This window comes from Herpailurus yagouaroundi, unplaced genomic scaffold (genome assembly GCF_014898765.1).
Source record: "Herpailurus yagouaroundi ecotype Mexico unplaced genomic scaffold, PumYag 100, whole genome shotgun sequence".
Lineage (NCBI taxonomy): Eukaryota > Metazoa > Chordata > Mammalia > Carnivora > Felidae > Herpailurus > Herpailurus yagouaroundi.
This window is the reverse complement of record NW_024412391.1, coordinates 45,421,477-45,429,122: the sequence shown is the minus strand read 5'-3', so window position 1 is coordinate 45,429,122 and position 7,646 is coordinate 45,421,477. Positions and strand designations below refer to the sequence as shown.

The 7,646-nt window shown below is 40.4% G+C and overlaps 1 long non-coding RNA gene across 2 annotated transcripts; it reads right to left on the bottom strand.

The window, feature by feature from the left end:
* Positions 1-1,386: 1,386 nt before the first annotated feature.
* Positions 1,387-7,509, bottom strand: LOC121028599 (uncharacterized). Of its 2 annotated transcripts, none has more exons than XR_005789336.1 (3): positions 7,337-7,506; positions 6,329-6,526; positions 1,387-2,067 (listed from the first exon to the last, which is right to left on the bottom strand). It is a non-coding gene; the product is annotated as an uncharacterized LOC121028599 (long non-coding RNA). The 2 variants fall into 2 exon arrangements; XR_005789338.1 differs by lacking the exon at positions 1,387-2,067 and adding an exon at positions 4,788-4,948 and having other exon boundaries at positions 7,337-7,509.
* Between the last annotated feature and the right edge of the window lie 137 nt (positions 7,510-7,646).

The window sequence follows — 7,646 nt, the reverse complement described above, 5'->3', positions numbered from 1 at the left end:
GGATAGCCTCCAAACACATAAACACTCCCCACCTGTACAAAATGCACCAGGGACTTTGCTGTCATAAAGGCAAGATCAAGGTAGGAGTGAATCAAATTCTAAAACCCCCTCCTTAGGAGAAATAAGACCCAAGATCGGCTGTGGCCACGGAAGGTGACAGTTTCTGGATGCTGTTAGTTTGCAGCAAGTTGACGTTTTGTAGTCTTATCTATTACCAGAAAAGCCCTCTTAAAAAAACAACAAAAAAAAAACCCCAACAACAACAACAAAAAATGTAGCCAGTGGGGGAGAAAGCAGGAGCCCCATCGTCTCATTTTTAACTAGGACCAGCTGAAAAATGAAGGCAAGCCCCACACAAACCATCTTATGTCTGCCAATTCATTTCCTGGCCCCAAAAGGAAAAAAAAAAAAAAATCCAAACCCTCGTGTTTCCTCTCAAGCAGGCCAAACATGGCAAAGCACCAGGGGAATTCTGAATGGAATCAATTGCACTTGTTACTAACTGAGTTTTCTTTTATTCTTATATTACCAAGGGCTGGATACTCAGCTGCAAGCAATTATAATGAAGAGTTACTGAGTAATGGTTTCCAGATTGCTCCATGATGGGGCATTAATTGAAAGGGACAATTTAAGAGCTTAGGCCATGTAAATGCATTTCTTATTCTGTCAGATTGAGAAATTTCTGGATGCAAAAGGCTGAAATGCTCAGAACTGATAAAGACTTAATAACGCCCATTTAAACCAGCATTTTCAAAATGAGTTTCATGTTTTTAAGAGAACAAATATAAAACGGTGAACCTGTGGGCTTGTTCATTCAATCAGGAAAATATTCTAAATAGCATATTTGCATGCTGCACTCAGAGACATACACATTATATAAAATGATACTTGATTAGTCTATTGCTGCATTGCAAAGCCAGTTCAGTTTTCAAACTTATTTTTCAGGTTGCATGCTATTATAATGCATGTTAAGCTCTGTGTGTGTGTATATACTTTAAAATTTTAAACAGCATTTAAAAACACATAAATGAGTTTTATGAGTTTTATGTGCACATGATTTAAAATTTGAAACAACATTTAGGCAGATTTGCATGCATATGAAAATGGACCTCCACAGAAATTACTTACCAAGTCCATATCAGCTTCATTTTATCTTTTTTTTTTTTAATTTTTTTTTTTAACGTTTATTATTTTTGGGACAGAGAGAGACAGAGCATGAACGGGGGAGGGGCAGAGAGAGAGGGAGACACAGAATCGGAAACAGGCTCCAGGCTCCGAGCCATCAGCCCAGAGCCCGACGCGGGGCTCGAACTCACGGACCGCGAGATCGTGACCTGGCTGAAGTCGGACGCTTAACCGACTGCGCCACCCAGGCGCCCCCATTTTATCTTTTTTAAAGTAGATTTTTATTTCCCTGAACCCCATTAAACAGAAGAATTTTCAAAGAGGTTCTCTGACATGTAGCAATAAGGACAAATGTCAGAAGAGAATAGGAAAGTTAAAGCCAGACAAGTTAGAAAAAACTCCACCCCTTGAAAATAAGAGTAGTGATAGCTTTTAAGGTCTAATTTCAGACTTCTGCATTAGTACCAGTTTTATTTTTGAAAAGGAAGAAAGGAGAAAGGGAGAGAAATGAAGGAAGAGATAGAAAAATAGGAAATTGCTGATAGATGATAGATAGATGATTGATAAATGACAGGTGATAGATTTGTTAGAGAGAGAGAGATAAATGATAGATAGATAGGTGGATGGATGATCAGTGATCCAGAGACAGATGGATAGAAACAGAAGCAGACACATTTCAGGACTTACATTCGAAGTTGAAGGTGAAAGAAACAACATGGCCACCACTTTCTCATTCTGTTGTCTACAGCCGAACTGCCATCTGAAAGTTGAACTTTCACCCTTCCTTCTACCTTAAGCCTCTCTCTTTCCCGTGTCTGGCTTTGTGCAGGGTATCTGTGGTGCTGATGGTGAGCTTCCCCTGGAGCCTTGATGCAAACCATGACATGGAAGGCAAAACAGGCAGAAGAGAGTAGTTGTCACCATGGGTAAATTAATGGGGTCCTATCAAAAAATGAGAGGAAAGGACCTCGTTATTATTATTATTGTTACATTACCCATTTTCACTCATTCATTCAACAAGCTATGATGTGACTTTCCCTCCCATCTACCACGTCAAATGCTAGCTAAGCCAAAAACCAAGATGAAAGCATCTAACCCATTCACAGGCACACTGTGGATTATTGGTCCATTGATAGATTACTGCTTGGCTCAAAATCTTCTTTCTTACTGGATTAGTCATTCACAGGATGAAAACCCTTGATTAATATCTGACTCTTCACTTCCCTTGGCTGTTTGGTGACAGTAGTGAAAAATCTGGTCTTTTCTGCAGCTCTAAAGTCAAGGCCAAACCCCAGTAGAATGCCCCCAGACAGCAGTCCTCGTGCTAAGATGCCTGAAGTCAAAAACAAAACTACTTGAATGGCCGATGGTCGGTCTGGTTCAGGGGTTGAGAACTTTCATAAGTATTAATCTAAATTGATTATTCACATGGAACTGTCAAGGATCCAAGATGAGACAGAGGAAAGTGTATTTTTTTGGCCACAAAATAAAACAGGGTGCCGCGCATTTACATGGCTACTGTTACCAAATAGCATTGCCTAAAATGGTTTCCTTTTATCAAAAAAAAAAAAAAAAAAAAAACAAAACAAAAACCTACACTATGTATCTGCCCTTTATTTTGCTATCCTTTCTTCTTCCTAAGTTTTTTCAGTCATTGAAAAATCTGAAATTTTAATTGTAAGGTTCAAAACCCCATTATTGTCTCTAAGATTTGAGGAGAAAAGTTCTCTTTTTAAACATCCTGAGTTTAAGAATAAACAAACTCAGTAGGAAGATGTAGACAGTTCTTCTCAGCTGCTCTTGTGATTTCTCATGTTGTGGATTGTACTGATAAATTATCCTAAATCACATCGTAATTTCGCCTAAGACATGTAAGCCTCGTGGAATATGGTTAAAATATAAAAGGGACAATTCATGCAGCCACTTACCGGGTTGTGGCAATTCCTAGTAGCAGCCAAACACCTGAACAAACCCAGTGAATTCCGGGTCAGATGGTTCGGATAACAGCAGATGTGGGCGAGATTGATTTGGTGAAATAATTCACTTACCATGCAGTTTAATACGTGTCTTTATTCTCAGTACTCCACATAACCGGCGGAAAGACAGTGAGGACACATTCTCTTTTGATAACGTAGTTTATTCTGAAGAAAAGTGTCGGAACCAGCACATGCAAGTACCCCCCACTTTTCGAAAGTTTACATTACACTACGTTACTTTAACAAAAGACCTACATTAGTACCTGTCGTCACTAACTGAAAAAATCCAAAGAGGATTTTCACTTTTATTTTTTAAAAAAGGCGGGAGGGGAGCAAAAATAGCATTCAGTGCCGGTTTTGCTGGGAGCTAGAAACAGAGGCGGCGTGCACCCCCAGCAGCGAGAACGGTCCCACCAAACTCCTTCCTGAGAAGCACACTCAGCATCTCAGCAGCAAGCCGCCACAGCTTTGAACTGTGTCTGTGAGCATCTGTGCTTTCTCTTGATTTATTTTGTGTATAGTTAGCAAGATGTGTCCCAAGGTATCAGAAAAGCCTAAGAGAGGTTATATTTTGGGTCTGGGAATGCTCAAAAATTTTTTCATATAAATTAATGGTAATTGCTTATTCGCTTTATGCCATTTCAGCTTATAAAGGGTTTCATAGGAACGTGCTACTTTCAGGTAGCGGGGCGGGGCCCGGTGGGGGTGGCGGTGGGGAACCTATAAATGCAGAATTGAACCACGTATGCACATGACTATTACCCAGAAGGGCTATCACCATAACCTTGGATCCAGGGCACATTCTGATTTCAATAGCTTACAGAAAAAAACCTCATCTTGAATTTGTAGGTGTGAGTGAAAGGCTTGGAAGTTGATTTAGAGGGGTTGATTTTTTTTTTTTAACTGCTTCAAAGTTGCTAAAATGTAGATAGTGTGCTGCTGAATACACCTGATTTCCCGCGTGACCAAGAATCCAGAGTCGACAAGTTCATCCTTACGCTAAGCAGCTTTGCTTGAATCAGTACCTGGAAAAACTAGGAGAATTCCTGTGTTTACATACTCCTTTCAAGCAGGGCAGGAGCAACATTTGAGAGGGATTAGCAATCAAAAATTGAAAATCTACCATCACTACACGAGCCTGCCTTTTCATTTTGGACAGATCATAAAACACATAACATGGGCCAGACCCTAGTCCAGCAAACGCTCGAATCCTAATTTTCAAAAATAGCTTTTATATGCAATTGCTCTCTTTTCAATAAAACAAAGATTTGTTTATAGCTACAATTTAATTAAGAACCTTTTGGAAGAGGAAGATCTGGAAACCAGGGATCTCATTTTTTTTCCTCTTTTTTTTTTTTCCACCAGAGTTGTTTGTTTATTGGTTTAATTTTCCCTGAAGTAAAAATACACTTTGAAATGTAACATGTCATTATGTAATTTGTAGTAACAAAGTGCAGGCCCTTGCACACGACAGCAAACAGGACCACTCCGGCTCACAGACAGTCCCCACATCCACTCCTCCCTCCCCATCTGATTAACAGCCTGTGTAAACATTCAGCCAACCAGAACACTGGCCAGTGCAAAATTTGGTCAGCCATAAAACTGCCAGCCAAACACACACATGAGGGGTTTATACAGAAATCTTAATTTGGGGGAAATGATCAAAACTAAGACGACATGGCCCCAAAGGAGATAGGGAAGGGCTGACCTTTATTTTCATTAATCCCTCCCTTCCCCTGATACAGACAGGGATGATATCACCACCAAGGTGAAATGCAGAAGAAAATGGCCCCGAAATGCAGGGTTGTAGAGGGAATAATCAGAAGCTCAACCCCCTTAAGGAAAATCTAGGAGGAAAAAAAAAAAAAAGCTTCTGTTTTAAGAAGAAATTTTACCTTGTCTGAGTTGTTTGACAAAGGTCCTGTTTTGACATATACAGAATGGATTCCCCCCACCAGCGTGTTTTCTACTGGTGCAGGGAAAACTAATACGTATTCTAATTGTATAGAAATTAATGGAATTGATAGACAAAGGGGTGTTTTGTGAGTTTTTTTTTCCTACCCACAAATCTCATTGCTCTTGGCAAAAGACTTTAGACCCTTCACATAATGGAAAATTCAAAATGTCCAATGTAAAAATAAATAAATAAATAAATAAGAAGAAACTGACTTATTTAATTTTTTTTTTTTTTTTTTTTTTTTTGAGAATACCCATAGGGAGGGGCACCTGGGTGGCTCAGTCAGTTGAGCGTCCGACTTCGGCTCAGGTCATGATCTCACGGTTCGTGAGTTCGAGCCCTGTGCCAGGCTCTGTGTTGACAGCTCATAGCCTGGAGCCTGCTTCAGATTTTGTGTCTCCCTCCCCTGCTCACACACTGTCTCTCTCTCAAAAATAAATAAAGATTAAAAAAAAATTTTTTTTTAATTTAAAGAATACCCTTGCAAGATGGCTAACATTTTTTCTGGCTTAGGGCAGTATTTCATAGCTCACTTTGGAGGCTACACTACACCTAATTTTTAACAAAATTGAGTCTTTTTTTAAAATTCACCTTTTTAGAAACTACACAGGTGGTAATGGCACTGATGGAATTACCTATAAGAAAAGCATTAGTCTGGTTCCTTCTCCTTAATGGCTCTTGGGTTACTGGTTATTACGGGGAACTGGCCTTCCCTGTAATTCCTTATAATTTTCACCTTTGTTCTAGCCTTGCTCCTTAATTTTGAATTTCTATTTTGCTTGGAAAACAAGTATGGCCAGCCATTTTTTGATGCTCTCTAGGATTTTCTGCTGCTGCTTTGGTATATCTAATCACGCTCACAAGCGTTGACTTTTGCCTTTCATAAGAATCTCCGTGTTTCACTGTGGGTGGTTTCATGATAAAGAAATTAATAACTATACGTAATGTAAGCTCCAAATAGAATCGGAAACTATATAGACTTGGTGAGCATTTTTTTTTCCAGACACTGGGTGAAGCATTTTCCATTTCATTTAATTACTCACAAAACCCTATGAGTTGGGCAGGAGTATTACTCCCTTTTTATACAGATTGGGTCTAACTGCGACATAAAGAGTTTCAGTAATTTGCCCCAAGTCAGGCAGCCAGAGAACAGCTGAGCTGGAATAGTGGCCCCGAACAGCCTAACGGAAGTCCCTGTCTACTTCCTACTTCCTACTTCCTCTCCCCGGTGTGACAGTATTGCCTTGGTCATGAGGCAGCTCTGTCTCACCCCTGAGGGTCACTGCAAAGAGGCAGATGGGGTGCCCTCCACGATGCTTTCTCGTAGGCAGTAGGCAAGGCAGCCTGGTGCATTGAAGGAGCACCTGTCTCAGAGTTTGAAAGCCGTGATTCCTTTACAAGCTCGGGCACAGATTAATTGTACCTTGAAAAGGTTTACTCTCACATCTCTCAGTGTCTGTTTCCTCATCTGTGAAAAGGAGAGAAGCTTTTGTGAGATTTAAACAAAATAACATTTTTGTGATGCTGAACAGGTTATCAGCTCTTCCTTTCTCCCTCCCACTCTCATCTGCTTACATCATCTTGTGAGAGGCTTTTGTCATCATAACTCTACTAAACAATTTACAAAATTCCGTTCCTGGATTGTCGCTGGATGGAGTTTCCTATCTTAAGGAACAAAGTTTCAACAGAAATGTTTTGTTACATTTTTGTTAAACTCATTGCTTCACTGAACTGCATGCGCTCTAACTCTAAAAAGCAAGTTTGGTTTTCTATTCCAAGTGAGTTATCAGGAGGCAGTCCTGCCTTTACTCCAAAAACCAGCAAGATAATTTCTAACATTCAACATTCAGGAATGTTCCTTTCAAAAGCATATGGTCCCTGCATGCGGGCAACTGTTTTGTCAACAGGTGACAGAAGATCAGAGATGTTAAAGAAGCCTCCTCTCTGACGGAACATTCACCAGCTCGTGGTTATTGGACCTTCTCCGTTACAATCTGCCTTCAACCAGTTTTTTCAGTGTCGGAATAAAGGCAAGTGACGCAAAAGACTTCAGATAGTGACCCCAAACACTCTTCCAATTCTGTGAGCTATTTAACCTTAATCTACCTTGAAAACCACAATAGATTTCCATCTTCTTGGGATGACAGAAGCCAAGAGGACAGTCTAAATGACCTTTTGAGGCTTACTTGTCTCTTTCAAAACATTTCAGTTTTCCCCACTTCATCCCGCCCTCCACCACCAGCCACCCGATGAGCACTTGCATAGAGTAAAACCTTACGTGCTTCCAATGATAAATTAGTTGTCAATACACAGAGAAGTCACTTTTTCCAAAGTCGCCCGGAGTAGAGGCACATCCTACTTCCTCTCAAAGGCCCCAGAGCTACCTGCGCATTGGCATATGCACAGAAAAACACGTTTGGTCACATATTTGAGCTGCGTTAATCTGTTGAAGGGAGGCTAGATTCTTAAATGGAGCTTTAAATAACCCTCCCCTTTGAGATCACCAACGCTCCCAGCTGGGTCTTTGTGCGAGATGAAATGATTTACAGAATCGGGCTTGGAAAAATTGGAGGGCAACTCCGAAAGGC